The 18280-nt window shown below is 35.5% G+C and overlaps 1 long non-coding RNA gene across 2 annotated transcripts; it reads left to right on the top strand.

Annotated features, from left to right (window-relative positions):
- The first annotated feature begins 538 nt into the window (after positions 1-538).
- On the top strand, positions 539-14837 carry LOC104092770 (uncharacterized). 2 transcript variants are annotated; one of them, XR_011414421.1, is made up of 2 exons: positions 539-1201; positions 14506-14837. It is a non-coding gene; the product is annotated as an uncharacterized lncRNA (long non-coding RNA). The 2 variants fall into 2 exon arrangements; XR_685500.4 differs by lacking the exon at positions 14506-14837 and adding an exon at positions 3871-9829.
- The last annotated feature ends 3443 nt before the right edge of the window (positions 14838-18280 follow it).

Genomic DNA, 18280 nt, shown 5'->3' with positions numbered 1-18280 from the left:
TCCCGCTCCATATGATAAGGAAACTTTATGTGATGCGTTGCTCAATTGCTTGTTAAAGTGGAATCTTGCGAGAAAAATATCAACAATTACTGTTGATAATTCTAGCACAAATAATGCTATGATGAAAACCTCGTTAGATGAGAAAATTTGTAAAAGAGATTTATTATTGATGGGTCAAGTATTGCATGTGCGTTGTGCCGCACACATATGTGAGCACCTAGTTTTTGCCCTAGTGCAAATCACTCCTAAAAATATTTCAAAATAGTTTAGAGTTGTTCATGCGTATTTAGAGTTGTTTTAAAATCATAGAAAATCATAAAAATATTCAAATTTTAATTTTATAGCATTTTAGATTTTAAATTATATTTTTTAGGATTTAATTATATTGTTAAATATATTATTTAAATATAAAAAAATCAAAAAATATATTCTTAGGTTAGTTAATTAATTAGGCCATTAATCAATTAGTGAGTAAAATATATTTAATAGTTTAGCCACACAAATTGAATTTAATTAAAATTTGAGTCAAAAGTGACTAATTTTGCAATTATTTCAATCCCAATGTCTTGTCACATTCCACCCTAAACCAATTCCCACGCCCAACCCGCCTGGCCCAATTCACTTTCCCCTCATTAAAGCCAAACTTTCTTCCCCCAAAACCTAGAGAATCGGCGCACTCCCCCCTTCCTTCATTCCCAGAGAAGAACCAAATAGAGCCCCCCTCCCCCCCTTAATTTTACCAAGAACCCTAGCTAGCCGCCTCCCCTCCCATATCTCATCCACTCCTCTCACTCATCTTCACTCCACTCCCGCACTCTCCTCTCTTCACACACGCGAAAAGGCACTCACTATAGGCTAGAAACAAAACTTTCAAAAGCTCAAAATTCTTAAAGTGATATTTGAAGTTCTGAGAAAAGGAAATTTGCTAAAATTACATAGAAAAGCTTCAACAAAGGATTAAGATCTGAAATCTCAAAAAACAAAAACAGTAATGAAAGGGAATTTCAAAATAATTCTATCTCCTACTGTTTACTCTGCATCTCCTGGGTTATCAACGCCTCGAGAGTTGTTGTGGGTTTTCTGAGCTTTTCCGATCTTAGTCGTTGGTTCGAGTTCTTGTCGCAGTTCGACTTGCCGTTTCTGAAATTTTAAAGCTCCGGTGGAACTTCTAATGTTATTGAAGAGAATTGTTCAATAAAAGGTTCGTTTCTTAGTCTTTTATTTTTCTTTTTGGATATTGATTCATATAATGTTTCGCTGTATTTTTTTTCCGAATGTTCTTCTTTGTTATCTATTAATTTTGGTTGATGTTTGTCTTATGCGTATTGGCGTACTGCTTTCATTTGGTTAATTATAAAGGTTATAATGGTTGCCGTTTCATCTTTCTTTATGTCAGTTATTTTCTTTCATTGATTTGGTTTATGTGTGATAATATCTCTACTTGCTGTTTTTTAGTTCAAAATGTATAATGTCTTGAGTCTTCCAATTTTGATTAGAATTTTCATTGCTCATTTGTGAAAGATTTAATGGCAGTAGGTTGTGTTTGAGTTTGTGCTATAACAAAGTAAGTTATGGGTTTTAGCTTAATTATTCATAGGTTGTTCGGGGAATATTTGAGAAAGCCATACGATTTGTTTGAGAATTAATTTGGGCATGTGAGGTTTTAATTTGATGTAATAGACCTAATGGTTTATTTTCGTTTGGTCCAATTTAATAAGAGTAAAAATATTGTTAACTTATTAAGGATGTGTTGAACACATATGCCTTTCCACAATAATATTTTATCATAAATCATGATCTCAAAACAATCTCAAAATAGCTTAAGAATAATAGATGAACATCGTATCTTATTTTAGGCGCGTTTAATAATAATTCACCGTGACTATGGGTACGGTTCCCATGGCATAGTCATGATACATAATTCCCTAATTCGAGTGTGCGTTTCACGTGACTCGACCATAACTTCAAATAATACTAATAATAAGCATGTTGTCAATTGCGGGTGTGTTTCACGTGACGCGATTCACAATATGTACAAAAACAACGAGTGAGCGACATCGCGACTCGTTCAAATTAATTCCATAAATGCTTAAAATAGAGTAACTTAATTTCAATAAAAGCGGCAAAAGGAATAAAATGCACATAGGTATTAAACATATAATAAATCAGATAATTAGGCCAAGTATTAATTGTTAAACGACCGTGCTAAAACCACAGAACTCGGGAGTACCTCACACCTTCTCCCGGGGGTTAATAAAATTCCTTACCCGGCCTTTTATGTTCGCGGACCATAAATAAGCGTCAATTTTCTCGATTTGGGATTTAAAATAAATTGGTGACTTGGGATACCATAAATTATTCCAAGTGGCGACTCTGAACAAATAAATAATTCCATTTCGATTAATGTCACTTAAATTAGAAAAATTCCCTATCCCTCGTGAAAAAAGAGGTGTGATAGTTCTGGCGACTCTGCTGGGGACCAAACCCAAAATCTCTGGTTCAGGGTTCAAAATTCGAGTTTAGAATAACTGTGATACTTGACTTTTGTTTATTATCTGATTTTTTTTACGTGTTTGAGCCTAATGTGCCAAATGTCGCTTTTTATCCCTTTGATATTGTTTGAACTGTATATAAAACTATTATGAAACCCTTCTTCTCTCTGAGTCTTCTAAATCTTATGGGAAGTGCACACTGTCGTGACTTCTTTTCTGTTAGTGTCATACCCTAATTTAGAACGAGGATCATATCAGTTACAAAGCCGGATGACCTTTTGGTTCCCGGTACGTTGCCCCCCGGCTCGAGTTGTCCGCTCGGGTAAGTCAGGTCTAGAACAATATATCCCAGGGTTCAAACCTAGAATGACATAACCTCATGCCCGATCCCTAGTAGGTACGCTTGTTTACGTGCATTTGACTTTGGGGACTCAACACAGGAGTTGGGTCCGTCTATGATAGGTGTACCCAAATTAAAAGACCATCCTAATGCATCTTACGTGCTATTTGCGCATTTGTTTGTTTTGGCTTGCATGTTGTCTGGCTTCTAGAGTAGGGAAAGAAAATAAAAAAAAAACAAGAGTGAGTGGTAGGTATTTGAAAAATTCCGCAACTCTGCCGAAATTTTGAAAAAAAAAGAGAAAGAGAATAAGTGAAAGTTTTCAAAAAGTCATGTTTCCTCTATTGCGTCAAAATGGGCCGAACTACGAAGGTCTGATTCTCACCGGATGTGAGATACGTAGACAAACCTCATCGGTTCCGTCCCACAATTTTCGGAAAAAACAATCCAAAAATCTAAAAATATTTTCCTTTAATTCCTTCTTTAGAAGTTTTTCCTTAGAAAATTCTAAAAAAAATAAATTAAAACCAAAAATATTTTCTTTCTTTTTAGAAGTTTTTTAATTTGAAAAAGAAAAATCAAATCAAAAGCGAAAAATATATTTTTTCATTCTTTAGAAGTCTTTCTCCGAAAAAATAAAAAATAAAAAACGAAATTCAAAGAATTTTTTTTTCTTTCTTCTCTAGAAGTCTTTCTTTTCAAATATTTTCAACAAAAATAAAAATAAACAAGTCAAATTCCAAAATATTTTCTTTCTTCTTTATATGTCTTTCTTTCGAAAATTTAAAAATTTAAAAAATTCAAAATCCAAAAAAAAAAAGAGTTTAGTTTAGTTTACTTCAGTTCCGATCTTTCCGAACTATGCAAGATCTGATTCATGTTCCCTCATGATACCTAGGCAACCCACATCAGGTTCGATCGAATGGTTAAAAAAAAATAAAAAAAAAAAGAGAAAAGAAAGAAAGAACAAAAAAAAAAGAAAAAGGCAAAAAGAAAGAGTGTTTATTCTAACATGCTTGTTGTTTGAAAAATATCTAGTTAAAGGTGGTCGGTTTGTTGGTTTGCAATGGCGAGTCACAAAAACAATCCATGATCCCACAAAAATGATAGCACCTTCTCAACCGAAGGAACAAGAACCATTATTTTTGATCCAACTAAGGTCGCGAAAAGGCAAGTAGACAAACTGGTGACAAGAATGGAGGAAAGTTTGGTTGACTTTTACCAGATTTGAGCAATAGGACATGGCCTGCTCAGGATGATTTGATGATGGGAAGACATGAGAATTCTTCCAAGTCCTTTAGTAAATTAGTTGCTTTGAAATTTCCCATGTCGTCAGTCCTGAAATCCGACAGCCAATATTGGGAATGTTTTGATCAAAAAGTCAAAAATTGAGTGTTGAATCAAAACGAATAAAATGGTTAAATGCCGTAGTAGTGCTGATGTGCGAATATGTGGCTAAGATGTCGCTTAGTCACTGGAAAGTCACTCCTCTTTTAGCCATGGTAGCTTATTTGTCGTCTTTTTTTTTTTTTTTTGTGTTACCGAACCCAGCAATCCTTTATTCAATAAAAAGCAGTCAGTCATTTTGTGTCTATTTTATGCATAGTTCTTTTCACGCTAGTTCTAGTGACATGACATGCATGTGAAATTTTTGGCCAGATCTTAGAAAACTGATTTAGTCTTGAATTAGATAAGTGAGAAAGAGACACTTTTGAAGATGGATAAAGACATGAAACATTTCGAAAATAAGCACGAGCCAAGTTTACATGGAACCAAAGCAGTCATACTCATGAAAGTTAAGGATCTCTACCTTTTGAATCATTGAGGATGATCGGACGAGTTGAAGTCTATTTAGCACTAAGAGATAGAAAGTATTTTTCAAAAGAAGGTGTATTCCAGACAACTTGAAATGGATCAGTTTAGTGGCAAAATGTATCTTCTACATCAAGACAAAATCCAAGAAAAAGTCACACAGATTGACAAGGGTCATTCACTGCGAGGAAAGTATTGAGCATACAACATTACCCTGAAAAAGACCCAGAAAGCAACATGTCTATCAATGTCGTGATTTTGAAGGGCTAACATGATTGGCATTCTCGAGGCTAAGAGGCCCTTTTTCTGCTATCCAAACACTTTATACCCTTTTCTACCTCTTTTGAGCCTGTGTTATTTTCTTTGACCACCCTCTTTTGGAATCAAGTTTTGAGTTAAAAGTCAAAAAAAAAAAAAATGATGAAAAGAAAAGTCCATTCCCCAAGAGTACAAACTGGGGCAACTCTTAGAAAGTTCATGTAAAAAAAAAAAAAAAAACGAAAAAGAACAGTCAAAGGTCCATGCCCCCCAAAAATAAAAGTTAGGGTAACTTGTTTTGAAAAAAAAAAAGAAGAAAGAAAGAAAAAATGAGAAAAGAAAAAGAAAATAAAAAGACAATGAAAAAGAAAGAAAGATGAAAAAATATATAGTTAGGTCAGATGTTTGAACTACATTTGATCTCATTCCTTTAAAAAAGGATACGTAGGCAGCCTTATACGGTTTGGTCTAACCAAATAAGAGAAAAAAAAACAAAAATTCAAAAAATCCCCAATATCTGAAACTGGGGCAAAGATTTTATATCACTTTTGAAAGAGTCGATTTCAAGAGTTGTAAGTCTAGAACCCCTCATTTTGAGTCTACTTTGAGCTTTCATGTCAACCCTTCTTTCCAACCCTATCCAAAAAACCTTCCAAATAAAGACCTTATGATATGCCTTCAAGAATGTCAAGAGAAGCATGCAATGATCAAAAGTTGTCACGCGACATAGAACACTATCAAGTTGCTCACACAAGAAAACAAAAGAAAAATAAAAATAAAAGAAAAATGAGAGTCTTACTGCGACGGTAAGAAGAGATAAATAAATGAGAGATGCTTGTTGGTGAAAATCTCTTGGGGCACCACTAGTCGAAGGTGAGTCGTGAATCTGATGCAAAGGATTGGCATGAGCAAGCCCGACTTCAAAGGTCATAAGAATAGTAAAAGGAAAGATTGGATTAGTTTGATAGATCGACCATTAAGTCCAAAATGTATGTCATGATTCATTAAGGCTAGCTATTGAAAAAAATAACTCTTCCTTATGTCCTTATCGACATGGGCATTTCTTGTTAATACTGTATCTTTGTACCATTGTGTCCCTTCACTCTGAGTCAGTCCTTGTCAAAATAAGTAAGAAAAGATTTCAAAATCTGCTATTAGCTTTTCAGTTGCACAAGTTAAATTTGGCCAGCATACCCAGTTGTTACTGTCAACATGTCTTGAGGGTTCATGAAAATGGTTCCCCCAAAAGACTCTTTTCAACCTACTGGGCGCAAGCAAAGATAACTGGTGATTCTCTCTGACAGACAAATTGCTCAAAAAGCAGGAAGTCATTCAAGACACAGAAAAGGTCACCTAAGCAAATATTTCCAGTTGGGATAAGGCTGATTGAGCCACAAATACAAATGGTACTAGGTGTGAAACGATCAGGGTTGATGTAGAGTAAAAGTCTCTTGAAACCGACTCGAGCTGATTGAGCAAAAGCCAAGCTGCCCAGGACTCAAGGCCATAAACTGACCACCACTTTTAAAACTGACAAAATTTTCTTTGTTTGAAACATGAACATAGTAGTGCAACGAAAGTGGTTCAAAAAAAAAAAAGAATAAAAGAAAATGAAAAGAAGAGAAGAGCCAACAAAGGGAAGTTTCTCAGATCTTTGCCTTTATCTGTCTTGCTAGTGTGCATAAAATTTTGCCATTGCTCTTCATATTTTTCCTCCTAGGATAAAAAGTCCTAGTCTGATGGATTTTCCTCCCAATAAAAATCTTAGTCTGATGAATCTTTCTCCTAAGATAGAAAATCTAGTGTGATGATTTTTCTCATAGGATAGAAATCTTAGTCTGGTGAATCTTTCTCCTAAGATAACCAAAAACAAAAAGAGACTTAGTATGATAAGCTTTCTCCTAGGATCGAAGTTTTAGTCTGATGAATTTTCTCCTAAGATAAGAAGACCTAATATGATGAATTTTCTCCTAGGATAGAAATCTTAGTATGATGAATCTTTCTTCTAGGATAGAATTCTTAGTCTGATGAATCTTTCTCCTAGGATAAATGTCTTAGTCTGATGAATCTTTCTCCTAAGATAAGAAAACCTAGTCTGATCAATTTCCTCATAGGATAGAAATCTTAGTCTGATGAAGCTTTCTTCTAAGATAGCAAAAAAAAAAACCTAGTCTGATAAATCATTCTCCTAGGATAGACGTCTTAGTCTGATAAATATGATGAATCTTTCTCCTAAGATAAAAAAAACCTAATCTGATGAATTTTCTCCTAGGATAGAAATCTTAGTCTGATGAATCTTTTTTCTAAGATAATAAATTAGAAAACATAGTCTGATAAACTTTCTCCTAGGATCGAAGTCGTAGTCTTATGAATCTTTCTCCTAAGATAAGAAAACCTAGTTTGATGAACTTTCTCCGAGGATATACGTCTTAGTCTGATGAATCTTTCTCCTAAGATAAAACAACCTGGTCTGATGAATTTTCTCCTAGGATACAAAGTCTTAGTCTGATGAATCTCTCTCCTAAGATAAAAAAACCTAATCTGATGAATTTTCTCCTATGATAGAAATCTTAGTCTAATAAATCTTTTTCCTAAGATAATAAATTAAAAAACCTAGTCTGATGAACTTTCTCCTAGGATCGAAGTCTTAGTCTGATGAATCTTTTGCCTAAAATAATAATTAAAAAAAAGACCTAGTTTGATGAATTTTTTAATAGGATAGAAATCTTAGTCTCATAAATCTTTCTCCCAAGATAAAAACCTAGTTTGATGAATTTTCTCCTAAGATAATTAAAAAGAAAAGGAAGTCTGGAATTTTTTATAAAAAATAAGTCATTTGTTCATGACCTCAGAAAAAAAAGCGTTGGGGCAATTTGTTTAAATTTTTTTTCTTTTTTTTAAAAAAAAAAAAAAAACTTCTTGGGTCGTTTTAGCATAGGGTACACAACTCCTTTGTCTCCTTTTCCAACATAGGGTCTCCACTCCCTAGTTGATGTTATTTTAGACATAGAGTCTCCAATCCCTAGTTGATTTTATTTTAGACATAGAGTCTCCACTCCCTAGTTGATTTTATTTTAGACATAGGGTCTCCACTCCCAAGCCGCTTTTCCAACATAGGGTCTCCACTCCCAAGTAGCTTTTCCAACATAGGGTCTCCACTCCCTAGTTGATTTTATTTTAACATAAGGTTTCCACTCCTTAGTCCATATTTTTCTAGGGTACACCAATCCTAACCTTTTATTGCTTTCAATAATGTAGTATAGAGTTTTATTACTAATAACTTATGAAATTTTCCTAGTGAAAACTGGGACAAAAAAATTTCGTTCGTTTGTTTGTTTTGGTGCCTGAGCAGGTTATACCTCGAGGCACAAGGTTCGCGATGACCAAAAAGAAGTCTCAATCCAAAATAAAGAAAAGAAAAGGAAACGAAGTGAATCCAAAGTACAGAAGCGAAGAAAAGATGTGGGCTGCTCAAGACATGACTGAAGTCACAAGCTTTGCATGTCCCGTCTTGATCCGAAAAATCCATAGAAGAATGAACTAGCACTTGCAGCTAGCGAGCATCAAGATTCAGATCAGAGTGTGCATGAAGAGAAGGCTCAAGACTCAAGATCAAGTTTCAGAAGACTTATAGATAAGAATCTTATAACTCGTAGTTGATAGACTTAGTTAGTTTCTTTTTCATTTTGACTTTGGTGTAAACAACAGTGAAATCACAACTTCCCGGTAGTCCCAGCTACCAAAACTTCCAGAACTACACTGACCTGATTCCTTTATAGCTAAGGATATGTAGGAAAACTCCGAAGCAAGTTTCGGTCAAACGTTTTCAAAACGCTTCCGAATGGAGTGTCAAACGGGCAAAAATTGCTCGTAATTGCTCACTTTATCTTTGCCCGAAAACGCTTCGTGTTTTCGAGTAAAGAGGGGCAACTGTGAGCACCTAATTTTTGCCCTAATGCAAATCACTCCTAAAGATATTCCAAAATAGTTTAGAGTAGTTCATGCATATTTAGAGTTGTTTTAAAACCATAGAAAAACATAAAAATATTCAAATCTTAGTTTTATAGCATTTTAAATTATATTTTTTAGGATTTAATTACATTGTTAAATGCATTATTTAAATATAAAAAACCAAAAAAGTGCATTCTTAGGTTAGTTAATTAATTAGGTCATTAATCAATTAGTGAGTAAAATATATTTAATAATTTAGCCACACAAATTGAATTTAATTAAAATTTGAGTCCAAAGTAGCTAATTTTACAATTGTTTCAATCACAATGTCTTGTCACATTCCACCCTAAACCAATTCCCACTCCCGACTTGCCTGTCCCAATTCCTTTTCCCCTCATTAAAGCCAAACTTTCTTCCCCCAAAACCTAGAGAATCGGCGCACTCCCCCCTTGCTTCATTCCCGTAGAAGAACCGAATAGAGCCCCCCCCCCCCCCTCGTTTTACCAAGAACCCTAGCTAGCTGCCGCCCCTCCCATATCTCATCCACTCCTCTCACTCATCTTCACTCCACTCCCACACTCTCCTCTCTTCACACACGCGAAAAGGCACTCACTATAGGCTAGAAACAAAACTTTCAAAAGCTCAAAATTCTTAAAGTGATATTTGAAGTTCCGAGAAAAGGAAATTAGCTAAAAATACATAGAAAAGCTTCAGCAAAGGATTGAGATCTGAAATCTCAAAAAATAAAAACAGTAATGAAAGGGAATTTCAAAATCATTCTATTCCCTACTATTTACTCTGCATCTCCTGGGTTATCAACGCCTCGAGAGTGTTGTGGGTTTTATGAGTTTTTTCGATCTTAGTCGTCGGTTCGAGTTCTTGTCGCAGTTCGACATGCCATTTCTGAAATTGTAAAGCTCCGGTGGAACTTTTAATGTTATTGAAGAGAATTGTTCAATAAAATGTTCGTTTCTTAGTTTTTTCTTTTTGGATATTGATTCATATAATATTTTCTCGTGGGTTAAAACTTCTAGTGTGCGTTTCATGTGACTCGACCATAACTTCAAATAATAATAATAATAAACGTGTTGTAAATTGCGGGTGCATTTCACGTGACGCGAGTCGCAATATGTACAAAAACAACGAGTGCGACATCGCGACTCGTTCAAATTAATTCCATAAATGCTTAAAATAGAGTAATTTAATTTCATAAAAGCGGCAAAAGGAATAAAATGCACACATGTATTAAACATGTAATAAATCAGATAATTGGGCCAATTATTAATAGTTGAGCGACCGTGCTAAAATCACGAAATTCGAGAGTGCCTCACACCTTCTCCCGGGTTAACAGAATTTCTTACCCGGTCTTCTGTGTTTTCGGACCATAAATAAGAGTCAATTTTCTCGATTTGGGATTTAAAATAAATTGGTGACTTGGGACACCATAAATTATTCCAAGTGGTGACTCTGAACAAATAAATAATCTCATTTCGATTAATGTCACTTAAATTAGAAAAACTCCCTATCCCTCGAAAAAAGAGGTGTGACAACATCTTAAATTTAATTGTGCAAGAAGGGGTAAAGGTGATAGAAGATGGTATCAGTAACGTGTGTAACAATGTCTTATATTAGATAGGGCTTTCAGGCAGAATTGAAAGGTTTGAAGAAGATGCACGGTTGCTACATATTTCTTGCACAAAAAGGTTGGAGTGTGATTGCCCTACTCGTTGGAACTCAACATATTTAATGTTGAAAAAAGCCTTAGAATACAAAGAGGTGTTTTCGAAGTTGAGTATGAATGATACCAATTATCGTTGTTTTCCAACCAAAGGGCAATGGAGTGCAGCAAAAGAAGTTTGTGAAAAGTTGAATCTCTTTTACCATATCACCGAACAATTTTCGGGGAGTCAATATCCAACTTCAACTCAATACTTTTTAAAAGTTTGTGACATTAAGTTAGAATTAGAAGCTTGGGTGAAAAGTTTAAATCCTTTGATTAGCTCTATGGCAACGTCAATATTGTTTAAATTTAAAAAATATTGGGACAATGTGCATATTTTGATGGGTGTAGCTACTATTTTTGATCAGAGGTATAAGATGAAGTTGGTGGAATTCTATCTAGCACAAATTTATGGTGAAGAAGCTTCTTTTAAAATTTAAGAAGTTCGAAACCATTGTTTTGATCTCTTTCAAGCATCTAATGAAGTTATTGGTGTTGTTAATGGTGATCGACTCTCTAGTTTTGATCAATTTGTCACGTCGAGTAGGGTGAATGTGGACACAAGATCTGAATTGGATGTGTATTTAGAAGAAAGTTTGCTACCTAGTACACCATTATTTGACAGTTTATGTTGGTGGAAGACAAACGAATTAAAATTTTCTATTTTGCAAAAGATGGCTCGTGACCTCTTAGCCATTCCTATTTGTACTGTCGCTTCAGAATCGACATTTAGCACTACTTGGTTATGGAATGAAATAAATGGTAAGTATTTTTATCAATGACTTATTATAGTATTAATAGTTTTTTAATTTTAATATGTTTATACTTTTTTTTTCAAGTTTGACTTCAAGTGTCGACAAAGTTTCGTGTCCAACTTTACTTGAAGACGAAGAAGAACCAGATTCAAGTGGGTTTACTAGTCTTTAACCTCTTTGAAGAGGAAGAGAATATGATATTTTGAATATCACATTTTTTGTGGTTATGTAATTTGAGTCACATCATTTTCTGTTTGTAAGTGAAATTTCAGGCTAGCTAAATTAGAGTATTATCTGTGAATTTACTCTTCTTACCTCTGATTTTCTAGTATCATTTTTATGTGTTATAATTTCCTTTGAAGCTCTAGAGCATATGTTCTTCCTCATGTATTGTTGTATCTAGAACTCACTTGGTTATAGAAAATACTTAACTTTCTTTAGTTCTTAAATCTGTTATTTGTTTTGTTTTTGGGGTGGTGTTGTTTACCAGAGGTTATTGGCAAAATGGGGTCTTTTGCTTGTTCCAAGTCATTTGTTGTGTTATGTCTTGTAACCTTGTCAATGGTTTCCATATTGCATTTAATGTGATGACCCGATAGGTCATCTTATGTTTTAAAACCTAATTCTGTGATCCGAAACCTTAAAAATTTCCTTTTTACCCTCTTCGATTTGCGTGCATAGTCCGAAAATATTTCCGGAAAGTTTTTATGCTAAAAACTATGAAAAATTTAAAAGTTTGCAAAAACAAATTCATTTTAGTTGATTTCGGTCAATATTTTGAGCAAACGGTCCCAAATTCATGTTTTGACAGTCCCGCTGGGTCCGTATCGTAATTTGGGACCTGGGCGTATGCCTGGAATCGAATTCGGAGGTCCCTAGCCCGAGATATTGATTTTTATTGAAAATTGAAAGTTTGAAAGATTTATGTTATTTAAGAATTGATTGATGTTTGGATTTATTGATACTGGGTCCGTATTTTAGTTCTGGTGCACGGTACGGGTCCACTATAATATTTATGAATTTTTTATGATATTTGGTGAGAAACAGAGTTGGTTTGACGTGATTCGGACTTTCGGTTGTGAAAATAGAAGTTTTAAAGTCTTCTTGAAAATTTTCTTTGATTTGGTGTTAAATTCTTAGTTCTAGGTGTTATTTTGGCGATTTGATCGCGCGAGCAAATTCGTATGATATTTTAGGACTTGTGTGCATGTTTGATTTGGAGACCCGAGGGCTCGGGTGAGTTTCGGATAGGCTACAAAGTGTGTTGAACTTAGAAAACATAGGACCTGCTGCAACTAATATGCAGACTTCGTATTTGTGAGGTCAAGCTCGCTAATGCGAGCCTCACATTTGCGAAGAGACCATCGCATTTGCGAGCAGTGAGTTGGGGGGGAAGACGTTCGCAATTACGAAGTTTTGATCGTATTTGCGATCCTGGCATTCCGCATTTGCGAACACTAGTTCGCATTTGCGAAGGCAGCATACATAGCCATTCTTCGCATTTGCGATCACTGGGTCGCATTTGTGATCAATCCGGAGTTCGAATTTGCGAAGATTGCAGAGGTGTAATATTTGTCACATTTGCGATGAAATCTTCGCATTTGCGAAGCCCAGGTCGCAAATGCGACATCTGCAGCTGAACAAATATGACAATTATTTTCAAAACCTAAAACATTAGAGGCGATTTTTCCAAGACTTCTTCTTTCCCAAATCATTGGTAAGTGATTCTAAACTAATTTCTTTCAATCTTTCATTACATTTCACAAGTTTTTAACCTAAAATCTAGTATTTTCATGGTGGAAATTTGGGGGTTTGGGTAGAGTTAGGGATTTTGAGAAATTGGGATTTAGACCTCAAATTGAGGTCGAATTCCAAAATAAATTACATACTGAGCTTGGGGGTGAATGTGTAATCGGGTATTGGTCCGATTTTTGAGTTTGGACCAAGCACGTCTGGGAGTTGACTTTTGTTGACTTTTTTCAATAATGACCTAAATTGAATCTTTTGCAATCGTGAGTGATCCCTAAGGCTTATTTTGAATCATTTGGTTGGTAATTGCTAGATATTGTTGGTTCGGAGGCTGGTTTGAAAGGCAAAGTTGTGGTTGAGCTTTGAGTGGTCTTTGGAGCGAGGTAAGTGTTGTGTCTAGCCTTGACTTGAGGGAATTAGGAACCTTCAGACTATTTGCTATGTGAATTTCATGTGAGCGGCATATATGTAAGGTGACGAGTGCGTATGTGCCGCCGAATTATCTGTTTTCCCCTGTTTTCCCGTTCTTATATTATCTCTTTCCCTGTCTTAGTTGTTTTATGCTCTAAATGTGTTTCCATGTCTAATTGCCACTTGTAGTCATTGTTTCCTCTTGTTTATGATATTAGTTCTTTTCATAGTTTCATAATCTTCTACTATTTGCTCAAGTTGGTTTATCTGTACCTTGTAGTTGTAAATTCTGGATTGGTCTCGCTGTATAATATTACTTATTCGGAGTATCATATTGTACAAGATTTCTTATTTGTTCAGTTTAGTGTCTTGGAATTGTAAAGGGTTTTTCTATGATTTAAATTGTGAGTTTTACTCTGCTTATTGCGTACTTGATATTGATATGGTTGGATCGGGTTGCACGCCGCAACTAGTGAAATAAGGGTGATATGTTGAGGTGGAATAAGGGTGAATTTGTACTATACGGTGGGATCGGGTTGCACGCCGCAACAGGTGGATTGAATGGTGAAATAAGAGTGAATTATGATTCTGAGATTGACATATGGTGGGATCGGGTTGCGCGCTGCAACATATATATTATTTACTATTGTTGATATCGTTACAGTGAAATAAGAGAGGAATTTGTGTTGTCTGGTGGGATCAGGTAGCGCGCCCTAACAACCTATATGTTTCCATTTCTTGAGCTGTGTTTTTTTTTTTTTTGGTATTTGTATCTGAATTATTAAAGATTGGGTATTCTGGACGACACTGGTTTATTCTTGAGGATGTGTTTATTACTTTCAGTTGACTGTTTAATTTTGTTCAGTATTCCCATTTTCTGTCATTATTATATACTGCATTCAAGTTGTAGTGTAGGTGATCCGTCTTAGCCTCGTCACTACTTCATCGAGGTTAGACTCGGCACTTACCAGTATATGGGGTCGGTTATACTGATACTACACTCTGCACACTGTACAGATTTTGGAAACGGTCCCAGCGGCGGCTACTAGAGAGCTTGGATTGGACAACCTACAGAGATTTGAGGTACAGTTGCTCAGCGCCCGCAACTCCTGAAGTCCCCGTCTTTATTTTTGTTTGGTTGTGTATTTTCATTCACACAACTTTGTATTTATTTTAGACCCTTGTATGTATTACTCTAGAAGCTCGTGCACTTGTGACACTGGGCTCAGGGATTCATAGTAGATATTTTTACGGTTTTAGCTTCCGCATTTATATTTGGATTATTGCAATTAAATCTCTTCTTCTTCATTAATTAAATTTAAATTGTTTAAAAGGGTAAATTATTCTAACGTTGGCTTGTCTAGCAAGTAAAATGTTAGGCGTCATTACAGTCCCGACGGTGGAAATTTTGGGTCGTGACTGATGGTATCAGAGCACTAGGTTACATAGGTCTCACGAGTCACGAGCAAACTTAGTAGAGTCTGGAGGATCGGTAAGGAGATGTCTGTACTTATCTTCCGGAGGCTATGGAGTTAGGAACAGTTTCACTTCTATTCTTCTCTTTCGTGCAATTTTATTCTATCATTGCTGATTAGACCATTCTATTATGTTCTCTCGCAGATGGAGAGCACGTGTACCTGTCACGACCCAAAATCCCACCACAGGCGTCGTGATGGCACCTAGTCTTCGATTTCAATTACCTTTTGAAACTATTTTTTTTAAACTAACAGTGGAAATAATTACAATATACAACCTCCCAAGACTGGTAGTACTGAGTCACGAACTCTAACTGAATACATGAAATGATCACGAGGACCGAATATACAATACTGTTTGATTACAAGTTAACAATACTATGAAATGAAAAGACTCCAAGGGACTGCGACGGCCAAGCAGCTCTACCTTGAATCCTTACGATCCTGCTTTAATTCTGCTCAAGTCCGATATCTTCAATACCTGGCTCTGCACAAAAATATGCAGAAGTGTAGTATGAGTACACCACGGTCGGTACCCAGTAAGTATCAAGACTAACCTCAGTGGAGTAGAGACGAGGTACAGTCAAGACATTCACTAGTCTAATAACCCGTGCAATATAATATACAAAATAACAGGAAATAAATAACAATAAGGATAGGATAAAACAACCAGTGATATGCACAGCAGACAACAAGAGTACCATTAATATCACTCAACAATTAATAAACACAATTACACCCAATTAAATCAAGTCCTTCAAATAACTGTCCTTCACATATAATTCTTCTAGATAACTCTCTTTCAAATATAATTTTCTCAAATAATTATTTTTTCAAATATAATTCTTTCAATAAACCTTTTCAAATATAATTTTCTCAAATAAATATCTTTCAAATACAATTCTTTCATGTAATACTTTCTAAGTAAAAATCCTTCCAAATAAATATTTTGAATATAATTCTTTCAATTGAGAAGTCATCATGTGACACCCCATTTCATAATCATAAAAATATGGGTCTCAGCCCATTTTTATATTTTTCGTAAACACGTGTCTCAACCCATTTTTCATATTTTCACGGCACCTCGTGCCCATAATTAAATCATCATATTTTTCCGGCACCTCGTGCCCTCATTTCAAAACATAACTACATGAACAATTCACGTGCCAAATATCATTATCATTTCATCACAGCACCTCGTGCCCACATTTCATATCACAACTGTATGGATAATTCACATGCCAAATATCCTCATTATTTACTCACGGCACCTCGTGCCCATATTTTATTTTATAATCCGCCTGGCAATAGCCACATGCTCTCAATTTTAACATAAATCAGATTGTTATCAATTTACCAACAACAAGACAAATGGCACAAGGTATAAAAATAAACACAGAAAAATCACATCACATGAAAATCATCAACACCACAACCCCACATCATCACATATCATCCCTGACAATAGCCACCCTTATCGCTCCTATTGTCACCCTTATCACTCCTATAGCCACCCTTATCAGTCCGCCTAGACAATATCAATAGCAATCATTATCACTCATATTGGCACCCTTATCGCTCCTATAGCCACCCTTATCACTCCGCCCAGACAATATTCCAACAAACACAACAACAGTGAAATGCCACCCTTATATCCACATAATATCAACAGTGAAATGCCACCCTTATATCCACATTATATCAACGGTGAAATGCCACTCTTATCTCCCCAAAATAATAACTCACACAACACAACAATTTCTCAAAATAATAACTCACACAATATAATAATTTACACGGAAAATTATCACGTCGATATAACAAAATCAAATCATATCACAATTTGCCCAATGGCCACAACCAAGATTCCAAAGACACAACCAAATCAATTAATTTCACAACAAATAGCCGAGGGCTCCACACAATGTATATAATACCCCAAAATCAATCGACAGAAATAGAAATTACTCAACAAAAAACTAAGTTTTCATTAATCCAAATTTAGATAATTATATTAACACTTCTTTTTAAACTTGCTTAATTAATTATTTGCATAAGAAAATTCATATTGGAATTAATTTTCAAGAAATATTAAACCAACAATACTCACGAAAGTTCATAAATATTTCAAGTAACAATCACATCAAATTACCATATAAAAATAAATTCAACAACAAGGATTTAGGCACGGCAAACAAATGATTTAATAATTGTCACGATTTTCCAATTTACTACACAATAATGCCTAAGACTTTAATTCAATGGATTTTGCACATATAAGCCCGAGTACGTACTCGTCACCTCGCGTACATGGCTTTTCACATTTTACAAATGGCACATAAGACTCAATGCCTAATGGGTAATTCCCTCACTCGAGGTTAAGCAAGATACTTACCTTTTTAAAGTTATGTCGATATTCCAAAATCGTCTTCTTGCTTGAATTGACCTCCGGACCGCTCAAATCTAACCAAATTAATTGTATAACTTCATTAAAATTCATCGAAAATAATTCCGGATAATACTACGTCGACTTAAAAATTTATTCCAAAAAAGTCAACAAAAGTCAACATTCATTTCGATACGAGTTCAACCATACCAATTTTATCGAATTCCAATAACAACTCGACCTCCAAATCTTAAATTTTCGTTTTCAAATTCCTAAGTTCAAACCCCCGATTTACACCTCAAAAACATGTAATCTAATCAGATTATTCGATGATAATTGAATATTATGGACTAGAAATGATCACAAGGGACTTAACTTAAGTTTTCCCGTGAAAACCTTGCTCAAATATTGCCTAACCCGAGCTTGAAATGCCCAAAAATGGCAAAAGCTCGGAACCCCTCTGTTTTTGTGTTGCCCAGAGGTTTTCGCACCCGCGGTGATTCCTTTGCACCTGCAGCTTCACACCCGCAGTAAAATTCTTCTCACCTGCGGCTTCGCACCCGCGGTAAAATTCATCGCACCTGCGGATTCGCACCCGCGGTAAAATTCTTCGCACCTGCGGCTTCCCACCCGCGGTAAAATACTTCGCATCCGCGGCAATATTTTTCGCACCCGCAACAAACTTTTTCTCACCCGCGGTGCCTGTCTAGCCCATGCATTTTCCGCTTCCGCGAGCTCGCACCTGCGACCTTTTTTCGCGCAGGTGCGATCATACCAGACGCCCAGCTGCTTCAGCTCTTCCTCCAAATTCAAATTTGATCCGTTAGGCATCCGAACTCTCCCGAGGCCCCCCGGGACCTCAATCAAATATACCATCAAGTCCTAAAACATCATACGAACTTAGTCAAATTCTTTAATCACATCAAACAAC

Source organism: Nicotiana tomentosiformis, chromosome 2 (assembly GCF_000390325.3).
Source record: "Nicotiana tomentosiformis chromosome 2, ASM39032v3, whole genome shotgun sequence".
Taxonomy (NCBI): Eukaryota; Viridiplantae; Streptophyta; class Magnoliopsida; order Solanales; family Solanaceae; genus Nicotiana; species Nicotiana tomentosiformis.
The sequence above is the reverse complement of the archived record's forward strand: the minus strand, read 5'-3'. Positions and strand labels throughout refer to the sequence as shown.